Source organism: Elephas maximus, chromosome 16, assembly GCF_024166365.1.
Source record: "Elephas maximus indicus isolate mEleMax1 chromosome 16, mEleMax1 primary haplotype, whole genome shotgun sequence".
NCBI lineage: Eukaryota > Metazoa > Chordata > Mammalia > Proboscidea > Elephantidae > Elephas > Elephas maximus.
Genome location: NC_064834.1, coordinates 85,006,075 through 85,024,932, shown reverse-complemented (window position 1 = coordinate 85,024,932; position 18,858 = coordinate 85,006,075). Strand labels below are relative to the sequence as shown.

Here is an 18,858-nt window from a genome sequence, read left to right as displayed (position 1 = left end):
GAAATTAGCGAATAATTTCATTAATATCCCATACAAGGAAAATTTTGCTTAAGATATGTCAAAAAGATTGCAGCAGTATCTCAACAGAGACCTGCTAGAAATTCAAACTGGATTCAGAAGAGGAATTAGAAGGAGGGATATCATCTCTCATGTCAGATGGATCTTGACTGAAAGGAGAGAATACCAGAAAGATGTTTCCCTCAGTTTTACTGACTATGCAAAGACATTCAACTGTGTGGATCATAACAAATTGTGGATAACTTTGTACAGAATGGGAATTCCAGAGCCCTTATTTGTCCTCATGTGAAACCTGTACACAGACCAAGAGACAGTCTTTTGAATAGAACAACTGGATACTGCATGGTTTGAAGTCAGGAAAGATGTGGTCCAGGATGGTATCTTTTCACCATACTTATCCAATCTGTATGCTAAACAAATAATGTGTGAAGCTGGACTGTATGAAGAAGAATGTGGCATCAGGATTAGAGGAAACTGATTAGCAACCTGCTTTATGCAGATGACACAACCTTACTTGCTGAAAGTGAAGAGAACTTGGAGCACATAGAATGAAGATCAAAGACTACAGCCTTCAGTATGAATTACATCTCAACGTAAAACAAAAATCCTCACAACTGGACCAGTAAGCAACATCATGATAAACAGAGAAAAGTTTGAAGTTGTCAAGGATTTCACTTTACTTGAATCCACATCGACACCCGTGGAAGCAGCAGTCAAGAAATCAAACAATTTTTGCATTGAACAAATCTGTTACAAAAGACCTCTTTAAAAATGTTAAAAGGCAAAGATGTCACTTTGAGGACTATGGTGTGATTGACCCAATCATGGTATTTTCAATTGCCTCATATACGTATAAAAGCTGGACAAAGAATAAGGAATACTGAAGAACAATTGATTTCTTTGAATTATTGTATTAGTGAAGAATGCTAAATATACCATGGACTTCCAGAAGACTCAAGAAATCTGACTTGGAGGAAGTACAGCCAGAAGGCTCCTTAGAAGTGAGAATGGCAAGACTTTGTCTCACATACTTTGGACATGTTATCAGGAGGGACCAGTCTCTGGTGAGAGGGACATCATGCTTGATAAAGTAGAGTGCCAGCAAAAAAGAGGAAGACCCTCAACAAGCTGGATTGACACAGTGGCTGCAATAATGGGCTTCAATATAGCAATTACTGTGAGGATGGCACAGGACCAGACAGTGTTTTCTTCTGTTGTGCATAGGGTTGCTATGAGTAGGAACAGACTCAATGGCATACACACACACACACACACATATATATATACACATACATATATATATATATACACACACGTATAGTAAGTGTAGATGTAGGCATGTATATATACATATGCCTATTCCTATTTTGTACTGTTAAAAAAATTAAAGCACCAAAATATGTAGGGTTTATTTGAGTAAATATTCTGTACCCATACAAGGAGATCATTTCACTTCTAAAAAAAACTAATGGCTTAATGCACAGTAGTTACAATAATGCTTTTAAGGAAAAAAGGAAACAGAAAAAATAACCAATAGCTAGACCTGTCTCTCCAAACCCCTCTGGGTGTGTTTGAACTGCCAACCTTTGGGCTAGGAGAGCTTAAACATTTGTACTCCTAATTCTTTACTAACAGAATTTTATTCCCTCACAGTTTAGGAGGCTAGAAGTCCAAATTCAGGGAGCCAACTAGAGTAGAAGGCTTTCTCTTTCTCTCTGTCAGCTGTGGGGGAAGGTCCTTGTTATCAATCTCCCCCTGGGTTTAGGAGTTTCTCAGGGCAGGGATCCCAGACCCAAAGGACGTGTTCAGCTCCTGTCTCTTCTTTCTTGGTGATAGAAGGTCCCTTTCTCTCTGCTTGCTTCTCTCTGATTTTATCTCTTGTAGATACATCCTACCCCAATCCTACATCATTAACATAACAAACATAACTTAATCCTCTTTAACATGACCTAATCCTACCTCATTAGCGTAATGGTCAACTCACGCCCAAATGGGACCATAACTACAGGCACAGAGACTAGGATTCACAAAATGGAGGACAATCAGATCACAAATTGAGGACAACCACACAATACCGGGAATCATGGTCTAGCCAAGCTGACATTCCAAATCTTGGCACCTCAAAATTGATGTCCTTGTCATATCTAAAATACATTTACTCCATCATATCATCCCAAAAGTCTTAATTCAAAGCCCTAAATCTCATCTTCTGCAACATTCCTCTTCATCTGTGAACCTATGAAATCTAGAATAAAAGTCATTTGCTTCCAAAGTACAATGGTACTACAGGCACAGAGGGGCATTTCCATTACAAATGGAAAGACGGGATAACAGGCACCAAGCAACTCCAAAACTCAGCAGAGCTGGACCATCTGACCAACAACCCTACCCTCCAGAAGTGGGTGTTGTTCCCACCCTCTGAATTCTGGCTGGAGAACCCTGGACTTCAGCCTTGCCTTCCAGTGCCACTGGGAAGGCAACTCCATTCCCTTGGTTCTGGGCAGCCTCATTCTCCCAGTCTATCTGAGTGGTGACCCCACCCCCTTGGCCCTGAAAGGCCCTGTTCTTCTGCACCTTGGTGATGGCAACCCCACCACCTCAGCTTTGGGCAGCAACCGTGTTCCCATTCCCCTTCTCTCTGCTCACTTCTCTCTGCTTTTCTCTCTTGTAGGGTGGTAAAGAGAGTTGACTCAAGATACATTCCACCCTAATCCTACCTCATTAACATAACAAACATAACCGAATCCTCATTAACATGACCTAATCCTGCCTCATTTACATAATGACGCTTGCTCCCAAAAAAGGGCCATAAACACAGGCATAACTAACTAACTAACCCATTGCCCATCGAGTCGATTCTGACTCATAGCAACCCTATAGGATAGAGTAGAACTAGCCCATACGGTTTCCAAGGAGCTGCTGGTGGATTTGAACTGCCCACCTTTGGTTAGAAGCCGAGCTCTTAAACACTGTGCTACCAGGGCTCCAACCACAGGCATAGAGTCTAGGATTTACAGCACATCACAAAATGGAGAATAATTAGATCACATAAAGGAGGACAATCACACAATACTGGGAATCATGTCTTAGCTAAGTTGACACATATTTTGGGCTGGCACAATTCAATCCATGACAGCTAGCGACCTTTGTAATGTTCCGATACATTCAGAAAAAAAAAAGGAATCTGTCAATTCCTGTAGGTTAGTTTCTCTCTTTTAACAGTGGGAATTCAGTTCATGAAGGTGTGGTTTTAAATCATTTCTATAACTATAAACATAGGCATTGTTTCCAAGTATTTACAATGCCAGAATGAAGATTCTTTAGGATGTGTATTCACATATTGGGGGGCATAATAAATACGAGACATATTTCTAGATGCAGAACTAATAGGTCAAAAATGGAATTAAAAAATTTTTTAAGGCCAGGTGTTTCTTCTTTTTAATACCATTATACAATGGCAAGAAATATGTATATTTTAAATGTTGATCTTTTATTTTTTTAAGATCCCTCCAAAGATACTATTCCAGAGTAAACTCACAAAAGTTCAGTAGGATATGCTCTTTTCCCCACACTTTTCCCAGTCATGTATATTATGAAGTTTTTCAATATTTATCTATTTAAAATTTGAATAGCTTTATATATTAATCTTTATAGTCTTAATCATCAGTGAGAATATTTCCAGTGTTTATATGTTGCTTTTTTTTTTTTTTGTAAATCTTTCGTTTTTTCTGTGAACTGCCTCTTCAACTTATTAACTATTTTTCTTTGGTTTCATCTTTTTGTTACTAATTAAAAAAATAAAAACTAAGAAAGGTAGACATTCAATTGTGACACTGAATTTCTAGCATTGCGAAACTTTAGAATTTGTTAGTAGTGCTTCTTTAAATGCAGATTCTTTTGAAATATGCATTTTTTTGTATTTTGTTTCATATTTTTAAAAATTTTCTTGTGGTGAAAGTATACATACCGAAACATATACCATATCAATGATCCGTAAATATAGATTAAGTGACACTGATTACATTCTTCAAATTGTACAATCATTATCACTATTGTTGTTCAAGTCACACCAACATCATTAACATACACTTGATGCCCACTGAGAAAAATTCTTCAGAGATGTGTGAGAATTGGAGCCTTGGTGGTACAGTGGTTAAGAACTTGGCTGCTAACCAAAATGTTGAATTCAAATCCACCCGGTGCTCCTTGGAAACCCTATAAGGCAGTTCTACTCTGTCCTATAGAGTCTCTGTGAGTCAGAGTCCTCTCAATGGCAACTTGTGTGTGTGTGTGTGTGTGTGTGAGAGAGAGAGAGAGAGAGAATTACAGTTTTACTGATGAGTTCTACCCAAATCCAAGATTTGGGAACAAACAAAAAAACCTATTATGCTTTCTTATAGTAGTTGTCATTTTTTTTCAATATTTAAGTATATAATTTATAATTTGTTTTGGTGTAAGTAGTGAAGTAGAGATCCACACTTTTTGCCCCATAAATGACTAGTCAGTCACCAAATTATGTTTTGATTATCTTTTCAATATATGTTTGGATATTTTTTGTGAATCATTTCCTCTCATTGGACTTTTTCTTCACCACCACCCTCCCCCCCAAACCCCTTGCCCCTTTCAGAATTGCCTTGCCTAGTCTCCTGGGCTTATTTTCCCATTCCTTGTTTGTATAATACAATGGCTTTATTTATCCTACATAACAACTTTTGTACTTAACAAAGTTCTTCCATATTAAAAAGCAAATCTCGAAATATATCTGTAAAATAAGTAAGCCAGGCCTGATTAGGTGAGAAAACTATGAAAAACTAAATGAACTTTCCAAGATTTCACAATTGTGTAGTGTTGGACAAAGGATTGGACCATTTAAGTTTGGGACTGTAGAACAAGATGTTTTATTCTATTTCTTTATATTTGTCTCTAAGACTTGTAGTTTATCTCCACAAACATGGTTTGCTTTGAATGTGGTGAGACGTGTCTTTAGGATCAAAACTTGGTAAAGATTTCTACATAAAATGGATATTTCCTACATTCTGTTAATTGATTTGGAGTCCCTCCGTGGCATAGGGTCACTATGAATCTGAATCGACTCGAAGGCAACAGGTTTGGTTTTTCTTTTTGGGTGGCCTAAATGGTTAAGCACTTGGCTACTAACCAAAAGCTTTGCACCTCAAATTTACCCAGAGGCACCTCAGAATAAAGGCCTGGTGTTTTACACCTGAAAGGTCACAGCCAGTGAAAACCCTAAGGAGTGCAGTTCTACTTTGACACACATGGATTCGCCATAAATTGGAATTGACTCTATGGCAAGTTTTATTGTTTCTAATTAATCGATTACTTGGGGACTCCATTTTGGGTCTCTGAGGTTTCTGCACGAGTTTAAGAACTTGGGTCTCTTGGAGAATAAATGGTTTGCCGTGACAAAATTTATCTTTCACTTTCTTAAAATGAGCAATATCACTAGCGGTTAGGATATGACAATGCTAATCCAGATTTCCTGGGTTCAAACATCAAAGCTCTGTACCTGCACCTTCCTAGATATGGCAATTTACTTATGTATATGCCTCAGTTTTCCTTTCTGAGGATAATAATAGTGCCAGTTCAGTATTATTGTTGTTAGGGTTAAATGAATAAATAAATGTAAAAAACTTAGAAGACTGCCTTGCTCAAAGGAAGCGCTCCCTTAATGTTGGCTGTTGTTGCTATTGTTTTTGTTATTACTAATATCATTATTTTTGTCTTCAGGTACAGTAGAGATGATGGATGTAACCAATAACAGCCCCCAAAGCCATTTCATCCTTTTGGGGTTTTCTGACCATCCCCATCTGGAGAGAATTCTTTTTGTGGTCATCTTGATTGCCTATCTCCTGACCCTTGTGGGCAACACTACCATCATCCTGGTGTCCCAGCTGGACCCTCACCTCCACACTCCTATGTATTTCTTTCTCACCCACCTCTCCTTCCTGGATCTCAGTTTCACTACCAGTTCCATCCCCCAGCTACTCTACAATCTTAATGAATATGACAAGACCATCAGCTACACTAGTTGTGCCATCCAGTTCCTTCTATTCCTGGTTCTGGGTGGTGTGGAGTGTCTGCTCCTGGCTCTCATGGCATATGACTGCTTTGTTGCAGTCTGCAAACCCCCACACTACATGATCATGATGCATCCTCAGCTCTGCCTGGGTTTAGTGTCTCTTGCTTGGGGCTGTGGGGTGGCCAACTCTTTGATTATGTCGCCAATGACCATATGATTATCCTGCTGTGGGTACCGCAAGGTTGACCACTTTCTGTGTGAGAAGCCAGCCTTGATTTGGATGACCTATGTTAACTCAGCTGCAGTTGAAGGCATTGTCTTTATTCTGGCAGTAGGCATCGTGCTATAACCCTTGGCTTTTATCCTAGTCTCCTATGGCTACATCGTGAAGGCTGTGTTAAGTATCCAGTCAACCTCAGGGAGACATAAAGCCTTCAACACGTGTAGCTCCCATCTCACTGTTAGTCTCACTTTTCTATGGAAACATCATCTACATGTACATGCAACCAGGAACCAGCTCCTCTAAGGCCCAGAGAAAGTTCCTAACCCTTTTCTACAACATTGTCACCTTCCTCCTAAACCCCTTGACCCATACCCTCAGAAACAAAGAGGTGAAGGGGGCACTGAGGAGGCTAATGCTGGGTAACAGGGGGGATAGGAAAGGAGTAAGGGCATCTCCTACCTGTATGCCAAGCCCTGACCACAATCTCCATTATGGGCCATTGATGGTGCCTGGAAGTATTGGATCTGGTCTTGGCCTGTGACTCCTCCCTTATTTGTGTTTTCTTGGATCTCTAAAAGACTTTCAGTTCTGAAATAATACATCTCAATGTGTGAACTGCACAACACATACCATCCTACAATACTCCCTAGATGATTAACAAAGAGGTCCAAAGAGCAAAGGGAGAAAACTTGTTACAAAGGTGAGTTTCCACCAACATATACCAGAGTGCCAAGTAGGAAACAGGTTTCTTAATCAGACACTTTGGTTTGTTGTTTGTTTTTAATTCATTTGCAGCATTCTGGATTTTTTTTTGTCAGAATGATCATAAATCTTCTACCATCGCTGATCTCAACATGGACTAAGTGTCCCTTTTACATGGTAGCCATCAAACATTGGAATTCACCAAAGTTTGGTGTTTTCTACTTCCTGCTTTCTCATCCAAAGCCTTTCATCAAGTCTTACTATTTATTTTCTACCATTCACCATTAACATCTGAAATTTCTCCCATTCTCTTGTCTCAGATTCTAGATAAACTAAGAAGTTAACTTATAATAATGATATATGGGTCATTAACATCTGAAAGTATAATTATTTCTTAGGTATATTTTATTTTTTTAGAGAGAAGAACCTCATGTTTTTTAAGTTTCTGCTATGTGCCAGGTGCCTGTGATTCATCTGCTTTTCTCAGCAACCGTCTCAGGTCAGGATGATTATCTTCATTTTACCCACTTGGGACGTGAGATTTCCTCAAGGTGAACTGAACGAGGAATTAACTCCAAGTTCTGATTCCTAGTTCCTGCTGTTTTTACTGCTTAATGAATATTAAAAAGAATAAAAACCTTTAGCCATTCAATAAGTAGCTATCAAAGATACTTTGGGGTCTAAAGAGCCTGTGTAACCCCCATTACTTGCATAACACAGTGTAGAGCTACTTCCACTTCTTGTGGAAACAAATCACTTAGAGATCTCATTAAAATACAGATTCTGATTCATTTCCTCTGTGGTGGGGATTCTGTTTCTACAAAGCTCCCTGTGGATGACCTTGCCACTGGTCCTCAGACCACACTTTGAGGTTCAGGTCCAGGAAGTAGATGATCCAACACTTTCTTTATGAGCATCCAGAGGTCAGGTAGATCCGGCAAAAAGCCGGCAAAAAGCCGAGTTAGCACTCATAAACCTAGGGGGAACAATGGGCAGGAGGGAATGAAAAGCCTGGCTGAGGGGGATCTGTTCTCAGTTTCCTCCATCCCACAATCTCTTCCTTTCCACCATGGCCTGTATCTATCCTGCCTTCCTAACCCCGTCTCCCCTATACCTCACCTGGGAGAATACTTGCTCAAAGGGCACCAGCCACTTGAGGTCATTGTGGACGAAACGGCTACTGAAAGAGAGTTTCCTGTGCTCCAATTTGACTCTGGTCTAAACATTCAAAACTGTTCTTTTAAATAAGTAATGATGTAGGTAGACTGATGGTGATTAAGGGTGTGAGGGTTACCTATGTTGCAGTTACAGTTTTCTCCTGAGTTAAGAAAAGAAAAAAAAAAAAAAAAACACTGCGCAGTGGTTCCTAGTATAGACAAGTGCTAAAAAGTGCTTTCAGGGATTCTCCCAACCAGTCCTCTTGGACAGAACTCACAGGAAGACCCAAGTGGATCCCATGGTGCAGCCCTCTGGGCCCTGAAGTTGCCAGTGTTCCTTGCATCTGAAAAATGCTCCAGAGAGAATACAAAAGGCTTGCCTATCTCTGAGGTGCGAAAGTCATTGTTTTTCAGAGCGGCGAGTGATGCTTTCCCTCTGGATCATCCTCTTAACCTGTCACCAGTAAAAATTGTTCCTCTGAAATTGTGTAGAAACTTGACTCCCGTGTCTAAACCAGGATAATATTGATTTTGCCTGAGCCCTACCTTCCCAGAAGATCATGGCAGCTAATAAATACCCCCCCCCCTTTTGTGTCCTAGGAACAACTAACTGCAGTCAAAAAAAAAAAAACACCCTTCACCATATAACTCAGATAAACCCTCTCTCCACTCTCCCTCAGGACTCCTATAAGCCTTGCAGATGACTCCCTTGTTTAATGGTTCTGTAAATGCCCAGGCCCATTCTTTTTCTTTGGGACATTCCTTACTAAAGAATGTTCTCTCTATTAAATAAATAAAACAATCTGTTGCCATCAAGTCGATTCTGGCAATTCCATGTGTTGCAGAGTATAACTGCTTCATAGGGTTTTCTCGGCCATAATCTCTAGGAAAGCAGATTGCCAGATTGCCAGTAGGTTCAAACCACCAACCTTTATGTTAGTAATGGAGCACAAACTGCCTGGATAAAATTGTCCCCTCAATTGTGGGGGACATTTTGTCTTTCATAGCCATATTTTCTACACCACGTTAAAGAAAGGCAGTTTAAAATAATTTCGGAATGAATTTTGTCATTTTTTCTGGAAAATTCAGCATTCTTGTTATTGAGTTTTTAACTTTTTAAATTTCAGCCACTTTTATGTGTATAAGCCAATGGCATTAATTATGTCCCCCATCTTATACAACCATCACCCCTGTTTCCAAATATTTCATCACCCTTAAAAGGAACTCAGTAACCTTAAGTAGTACCTCTCCATTTCCGCCTTCCTACTTGCCTCTGGTGCGTAGTGGTTAAGTGCTATGGCTGCTAACCAAGAGGCTGGCAGTTCAAATCCACTAGACGCTCCTTGGAAACTCTATGGGGGCAGTTCTACTCTGACCTATAGGGCCGCCATGAGTCGGAATCAAGGGCAGTGAGTTTTTGTTGGTTTACTTGCCTCTGGCAGGAGCCCTGCTGGCACAAAGGTTAAGCACTTGTCTGCTAACCAAAAGGTGGGAGGTTTGGACCCACCAGACACTCTGTAAGAGAATTGCAGCCCAGGAAACCCTATGGGACAGTTCTACTCTTTCTGTGAGTCAGAATCAACACAATGGCACACAACAACAGCAAAAAAAACCTACCTCTGTTAATAATAATAAACTTTAGTCTCTATACATTGCCTATTCTGGATATTTCATATAAGTGGGATCATAAAATATACTCCATTTTATGTCTCACTTATTCACTCAGCATAGTATTTTCAAGGTCCATCCATATTGTAGCATGTATCAGAATTTTATTTCTCTTTGTGGTTGAATAATATTCCATTGTATGTGTAAACTACATTTTATTTATCCATTCATCCATGGATGGACACTTGGGTTGTTTCTAGATTTTTGACTATTTTGAATAATTCTGTAATGAACATTGGTACACAAGAATCTGTGCACCTGCTTTCGCTTCTTTTGGGTATACACCTAGAAGTGGAATTGCAGGGTCAGATGGTAGTATTATGTTTAAGCTTTTGATGAACCACTCACACAGTTTTCACAGTGGTTTAACTATTTTATAATATCATTAACAGTGGTTGAGGGATCCAATGTCTCCATATCCCCACCAATACATGTTATTTTCTAATTTTCTGATAATAGCCATATTATACATGAGCATGGAATATCTTTCCATTTAGTAAAGTCTTCTTTAATTTCTTTAAGGATTTGTGTGTGTGTGTGTGTGTGTGCTTTACGTGAAAGCTTACAGCTCAAGTTTATTTCTCAAACAAAAAGTTATATGCGTATTCTTATGTGGCACTAGTTGCAATCCCTATAATGTGACAGTAACTACCCCAGACTGATTTCCAAAGTGTTTGTACCATCACTTTACATTCCCACCAGCAGCGTATGTGTTCCAGTCTCTCCACAGCCTGTCCGGCATTTATTATTTTGTGTTTTTTGGATTAATGCTAGCCTTGTTGGGGTGAGATGGTATCTCATCGCAGTTTTGATTTGCATTTCTGTAATGGCTCATGATCATGAGCATTTCCTCACATATCTGTTAGCTGCCTGAATGTCTTCTTTGAAGTGTCTGTTCATTTCCTTTGCCCATTTTTTAATTGTGTTATTTGTCTTTTTGTTGTTGAAGTTTTGTAATATCTTATAGATTTTAGAGATTAGACCCTTATTACATATGTCATAACCAAAATATTTTCCCGTTCTGTAGGTTGTCCTTTTACTCTTTTGGTGAAGTCCTTTGATGAGCATAAGTATTTCATTTTTAGGAGCACCCAGTTATCTAGTTTCTCTTCTGGTGTTTGTGTATTGTTAGATATTTTTTCTATTCTGTTTATGGGCTCCTAGCATTGTCCCTATTCTTTCTTCCATGATCTTTATCATTTTAGATTTTATATATATGTCTTTGATCCATTTTGAATTAGTTTTTGTGCATGGTGTGAGGTATGGGTCTTGTTTCACTTTTTTGCGGGTGGATATTCAATTAGGCCAGCACCATGTGTTAGAGACTGTCTTTTCCCCATTGAACAGAACTTGGGCCTTTGTCAAACATCAGCTGCTCATACGTGGATAAATTTATACCCAGATTCTCAATTCTGTTCCATTGGCCTATGTATCTGTTGTTGTACCAGTACCAGGCTCTTTTGACTACTGTGGTGGTATAATAGGTTCTAAGATCAGGTAGTGTGATTTGTTCTTCTTCTTCAGTAATACTTTACTTATCTGGGGCTTCTTCCGCTTTCCATAGGAAGTTGGAGGTGTGTTTCTTCATCTCATTAAAAAGTGTCATTGGAATTTGGATCGGGACTGCATTGTGTCTGTAGATCACTTTGGGTAGAATTGACGTTTTCAAAATGCTGAGTCTTCCTATCCATGAGCAAGGTATAATTTTCCAATTATGTAGGTCTCTTTTGGTTTCTTGCAGTAGTGTCTTGTAGTTTTCTTTGTATAGGTCTTTTAAGTCTCCAGTTAGATTTATTCCTAAGTATCTTCTCTTCTTGGGGGCTATTGTAAATGGTACTGATTTGGTGATTTCCTCTTCAAAGTTCTGTTTGTTGGTGTAGAGGAATCCAACTGAATTTTCTATGCTTATCTTGTATCCTGATACTTTCCTGAATTCTTCTAGTAGTTCCAGTAGTTTTCTTGTGGATTCTTTGGGGTTTTCTGCAAATAGGATCATATCATATGTAATTAGGGATATTTTTACTTCTTCTTTATCAATTTGGATGACATTAATTTCTTTAAATTTCTCTGGCTAGGACCTCCAGCACAATGTTGAATAAGAGTGGTGATAAAGGGCATCCTTGTCTGGTTCCTGTTCTCAAGGGAAACACTTTCAGACTCCTTCCATTTAGGATGATGTTGGCTGTTGGCTTTGTATAAATGCCCTTTATTATGCTAAGGAATTTCCCTTCTATATTCCTAATTTGCTGAGAGTTTTTATCATGAATGGGTATTGAACTTTGTCGAATGCCTTTTCTGCATCAGTTGATAAGATCATGTGGTTCTTGTCTTTTGTTTTATTTATGCAATGCATTACATCAACTGTTTTTCTAATGTTGAACCATTACTGCATATCTGGTATGAATCCCACTTGGTCATGGTGAATTATTTCTTTGATATGTTGTTGAATTCTATTGGCTAGAATTTTGTTGAGGATTTTTGCACCTAAGTTCATGAGGGATATAGATCTGTAATTTTCTTTGTTTGTAGTGTCTTTACCTGTTTTGGTATCAGGGTTATGCTGGCTTCATAGAATGTGTTTGGGAGTATTCCATCCTTTTTTATGCTCTGAAATAACTTTAGTGGTAGTAGAGGTGATCCAACAGAATTCAGAAATTAACCAACAATATCATTAATGTAACATCCAAGTAAAATTCTTTGAAGGTTATTCAAAAGCACTTGCAGCAATACATTGACAGAGAACTGCCAGAAATTCAAGCCAGATTCAGAAGAGGACATGGAACCAGGGATATCATTGCTTATGTCAGATGGATCTTGGCTGAAAGCGGAGAATATCATAAAAATGTTTACTTGTGTTTTATTCACTGTGCAAAGGCATTTAGCCGTGTGAATCATAATACATTATGGATAACATTGAAGAACAGAAGTTTCAAAACACTTAATTGTGCTCATGAGGAACCTGTACTTAGACAAAAGGCAGCCATTTGAACAGAGCAAGGGAACACTGCATGGTTTAAAGTTAAGAAAAGTGTGGGTCGGGCTTGTGTCCCATCACCACATTTATTCAATCTATTTGAATAAATAGATTCAGCAAATAATCTGAGGAGCTCGACTATATGAAGAAGAACGCTACATCATGATTGAAGGAAGACTCATAAACAACCTGACGTATGCCGATGATACAACCCTTTATTTGAAATGGATCCCTTCCAGTTGGTTGGCCAGGTAGCTGTCTTTCAAATTTCTTGGCGTATACCTGTGAGTTACTCCAGCACTGCATCTGTTTGTTGAAACATCTCAATTGGTATTCCATTAGTTCCTGCAGCCTTGTTTTTCCCCAATGCCTTCAGTGCAGCTTGGATTACTTCCTTCAGTACCATCACTTCTTGATCATATGCTACCTCCTGAAATGGTTGAAGGTCAGCCAAATCTCTGGTACAGTGACTTGGTGTATTCCTTCCATCTTCTTTTGATGCTTCCTGAGGCATTTAATATATTCCCCATAGAATTCTTCAATATTACTACTTAAGCCTTGAATTTTTTCTTCAGTTCTTTGAGCTTGAAAATGCCAAGCATATTCTTCCCTTTTGGTTTTCTATCTCCAGGTTTTTGTACATTTCGTTATAATACTTTGTCTTCTCAAGCTGCACCTTGAAAACTTCTGGTCAGCTCTTTTACTTCATCATTTCCTCCTTTTGCCATAGCTATTGCACATTCAAGAGCAAGTTTCAGAGTCTCTTCTGACATCCATTTTGGTCTTTTCTTTCTCTCCTGCCTTTTTAAAGACCTCTGCTTTCTTGATGTATGATGTCCTTGATTTCATTCCACAATTCATCTAGTCTTCAGTGATTAGTGTTTAATGAGTCAAATCTTTTCGTGAGATGTTCTCTAAATTCAGGTGGGAAATATTCAAGGTCATACTTTGGCTCTTGTGGACTTGTTTTAATATTCTTCAGCATTAACTTGAACTTGCATATGAGCAATTGATGGTCTTTTTTGCAGTAGGTCCCTGGCCTAGTTCTGACTGATGGTATTGAGCTTTTCCATCGTCTCTTTCAGCAGAGGTAGTCTATTTGATTTCTGTGTATTTCATCCAATGAGGGTCACCTGTATAGTTACTGTTTATGTTGTTGAAAAAGGTATTTGCAGTGAAGAAGTCATTGGCCTTGTAAAAGTCTGTCATGCAATATCTGGCATCATTTCTATCATGAACGCCATATTTTCCAATTACCAATCCTTCACATTACAATTGCCAATAATTATCAATGCATCCTAATTGCATGTTCAGTCAATTTCAGACTGCAGAATTTTGTAAAACTTTTCAATTCCTTCATCTTTGGCCTGAGTGATTAGTGTGTAAATTTAAATAATAGTTGTATGAACTGATCTTCCTTGTAATATCACTGACAGCATTGTACTTCAGGATTGATCTTGAAATGTTCTTTTTGGCAATGAGTGTGATGCCCTCCTTCTTCAATTTGTCATTCCTGGTGTAATAAACCATATGATCGTCTGATTCAGAATGGCTGATACCGGTCCATTTCATCTTGCTAATGCCTAGGATTATTGGTGTTTGTGCATTCCATTTCATTTTTGGTGACTTCCAAGTTTCCTAAACTGGTTTCTGTACTCAAAATTCTAGTTTATTTTTTGTCGTTGTTGTTTTTTTGTTCGTTTTTTCTGTTACTTGGCTATGGTTATGGTTTGGGAAGTAACCAGAAATTGTGGTATATGTCTGGAGAAGGTTTGGCACCCTCCTGCAAAGGAATACCTTCATGTGGGTTTAGTATTGGTGTCCAGGAGATTGGAAGAGAACATCCTCAGGCAGGGGATGAGGAGCTGCATTCTCTGGCTGTGGATTATTGTGGGAGATCATGGTATTCTAATATCAACTCAAATGTTATGATCAACTCGAATGATACCATTCCCATTATTTGGATTGTACTCTCTTGCAAACAAATATCAATTTTCACGCAAGACCTCTAAACTTTACAGTCAATTTGCATTGTGATTCACCAATGCACTGAATCTGACTTTGCATTTGGTTTATCTAAATTACGATATGGGTTCTTCCAAGGCAGGTATCTATGGCCTCTGGTGCTCTATCCATACAGTGAGCTGGAAAGCTGTGGTCCTGAAATTATGTTATTTCTAGTATGTAGGTAACAGCCACCTAGTCCTTGCTCTCTTATTTCTCACTGTAATAACAAGTACATTGACCCCTAAAATGCTGTTCTCTATAGATAATTGATGCCAGACAAGATAGATAATATATTTATTTACTGTTTGAACATGAATGCTATGAAATGTCAGTGGCCCATTATCCACTATCATTGAAGTCATTACTACCTTCAAATATAATCAGATCCAAAAATCAGACTTATGCTTATCATTCACATACTTGTCAGGCACTAGTTCCAGTAACATTTTTAGAATACATCAGAATTCAGGCAGAAAAACAGAAACCACTCAGTGCATGCCTAATTTGGAAGTTGTTAATATAGAGATGTAGAGGATACTGTAAAAGCTGAGCAATCCAAATAAAAGAAGTCAGCACCAAAAATTTAAGGTTTAAACACACATAGTTGTGGTTATCAAGAGCTCCTTAGGGAACTGCTAAAATTACCAAGTAATTTTGGGATCTTTCACCAAGTATCTCAGTCAGGAGCAGAAAAACATTTCCTAAAAATTCTCAATAAACTGAAACCCATATCTTCCCAATTGCTTGTTATTATCTTAGAGAATCTTTCCCAATTTTCCAGTGAAGGTATTATTTCTGTATCATTTGGGATAATAGTCACTTGTGCCACAAAAACATTGCATTGGGTGTGGGGGCCCCAGCTTAGAGCAGGAGGAATTGTCATACCTCTTGCTCAGTCCTGGCCCCCTGGAGGAGGACCTCTATTTTTATTTCTATCACTTTCTTCTTTCCAAAAGAGGAGTCTGATGATCTCCAAGCTTGGACTGTATGACATACCTTCTCAGTGGCTTCCCTAATAGTGATTCCAAGACATAACATCATCATCAGTTTATCCTTCCACTGGCGATGGACCTTTGCAATGAAATCATCAATACTCTTATGTGCCAGGGAAATGACCTAGACCAAGGTTTCCGCAGTGCTCAAAGCTAAAAACCCATTCTCCCATTCCCACCTGATGCAGTATGATCATTGCCTGGTCCTCATTTTGTCATGACTTGGTAGTAATGCAAGGCATATCCTATAGCTAGGCAGTTCTATCAAACATTTAAGGACAATTACCGTTCTTCATTCATAAAATCTTCCAGATGGGGGGAAAAAAAGGAAAAAGTACTTTCCAATTTTTTTTTATTAAGTCAGTATTACCTTGGTACCAAAATCTTTAAGAAAGGAAAGGTAGTAGCCAGACTCAATCAGGATTACAAACTTAAATATATTAACCAAAGTAAGAACACCAAAAGGAGCAATAACTAAAAATATAATTAATCATGACCAAATTCTATTTTTTATAAAATATAATATTTGAGACTAACAATATACTGGATGTGGTTAATATTCCCTAATGGAGAACAAACTCCATGACCTCTTTTCTCCCCCCAAACTCCCAGCAAGACCTTAACTTTTTTCTAAGTTTATATCCATCCGTCCATCCGTCCGTCTGTCCGTCCATCCATCCATCATCTATCATCATCTATTTATCTATCCTCTATCTGTCATCTATCTATCTGTCTTGTATATGTATATATTTAGTTTATATATAGTCATCCATGCATGGAAGAAGAATGGGGATATATATTTAATATATATGCATATATTTCTCAAAGAGAAACACGAATAAATTGTACAAAAATTCAATTTAACTAGGTGTTACCAGGTTTGAAATTGACTTCTATTCTTATTTGAAGATTGATATGAGGATTTTTGTATTAGGTATCTTGACTGTAACTGTTCTGAAAACTTAAGGCACATGGGTTTAAGCGATTATAAAGAAGTTCTGAAAACCTCAGGGATTATAATCTCAGTTTGCTATTTTCCAGGAATGAAATGAGCCAGATTCCCCTTTGAGGGAATTCCACATTTCTGTATAAACACACTGAATACTGTCATGTTTTCACAAGTGTTATGACAATCTCTGTCCTGCAGGGTTGGGGGGGGGATGAGCTAATAATACCGTATTCTTAAAACGGTGCCTCAGCAGCTTCTTCTCCCAGATTCAGACACACCACTCCATAGATCCATCTGGGTATGTGTTTCTAGATCTCTTAGGTGAGAACAAGGCAGGTTGTGAGGAGAGGGACTTTGGGCCCACAGCCTGGGTTTCTATGAGCACTTGAGATTAGCCCTTAAGTCTCTACTTCATCTCACAGATTTTTCGTATAGGGTATTGTAGATATTCTATAATATGTACTTTGGATATAATTTGGATACATTATATAGTCCATTCATTGTGTATGTGTACGTATGGATATGTATGTATATATATAATTTTTTCTAACATTTTCAATCTTTATTACTTAATAGAGGATATTATTAAATCATGTATTTCCACAGTTGCTGTTCATTTCAGAACTTAAAGCTTTATCATACTCTTCCTGCATATAACCATTTATTTAATTTTATTATGTACAATAAACATTTTATATATTTATTTTTTAAAATAAATATTTTGGATTACATTAAATTAATAAAATTGTGTCTTTCAAGTTTTTCAGTATATATAATAATTTAGGATACCTTAGACATCCTTATATAAACATTTCTGTTTAGTATTACTTTAGGATGAGTTTAAGTATCATTGGGATGTTAGGCACTGTTATGGATTGAATTGTTTCCCCCAAAAATGTATGTCAACTTGGCTAGTCCATGATTCCCAGTATTGTGTGGATGTCCTCCATTTTGTGATATGTTGTAAAATATAACCTCTAGGAGGCTAACAAGACAGGATTAGAGGCAGTTATGTTAATGAGGCAGGACACAATCTACAGGATTAGGTTATATCTTGAGGGAATCCCTTTTGAGATATAAAAGAGAGAAGCAAGCAGAGAGGAGAGAGACCTGACTACCACCAAGATAAAAGAGGCAGCAGTGGAGAATGCCCTTTGAACTTGGGGTCTGTGCACTGAGAAACTCCTAGAGCAGGGGAAGATTGATGACAAGGACTTTTCTCCAGAGCTGACAGAATGAAAAAACCTTCCCCTGATGCTGGAGCCCTGGATTTGCACTTTCAGCCTCCTAGTCTGTGAAAAAATTTCCATTTGTTAAGGCCATCCACTTGTGGTATTTCTTTTATAGCAGTACTAGATAACTTAGACAGGTTCATACAAGAAAGCTGTAGAATATAATTTGGGTGCATATTCAAATCTAGTATTTTCATAGCTTACAATAATATTTTAAAATATAGCAAAGCATGGACTTCTAATAAAATTATACATTACAATAGAAGGTATTTGATCTAACATCATATGCCATCTTATCTGGTCATTGTCAAATAAATTTACTAATTCATATTTATAAGAATTATAAGCCTTCATTCTAGACATTATATAATATACATTATAATGTTATAATGTTAAGCCTGCATTCTGGACATTATATAATATATCCTATCTTGCTGTTTTCAATTCTGTAGCAAATGTAACTACTATCATCAATATTTTCTAGTTGAGTAGATGAATTTTATTTTATAAATAAAAACATATCTAAGATCCAAACCAAACCCACTGCCGTAGAGTTGATTCCAACTCATAGCGACCCTATAAGACAGAGTAGAACTGCCCGATAAAGTTTCCAAGGAGCACCTTGCAGATTCGAACTGCTGACCTCTTGCTTAACAGCAGTAGCACTTAACCACTATGCCACCAGGGTTTCCATATCTAAGATGCTTAGGGGAAAATGTTTTTCCTCTGTTAAAAATTTTGTGTTCTCTAATGGATTTTGACTTTCTATTTGTTCAAAATTTCAGTAACAATTTCCTAATCAAGGCTTTTCATAGGAAAGTGTTTCACACAAACAATTTAAATACAAAATTTCAAATTAATGCAGAATCAAGTACATAGTTTTATCATACACTTTG

The 18,858-nt window shown here is 37.9% G+C and overlaps 1 pseudogene; it reads left to right on the top strand.

The window, feature by feature from the left end:
* Positions 1 to 5,780: 5,780 nt before the first annotated feature.
* LOC126059449 (olfactory receptor 2W3-like) lies at positions 5,781 to 6,822 on the top strand (annotated as a pseudogene).
* Positions 6,823 to 18,858: the final 12,036 nt, after the last annotated feature.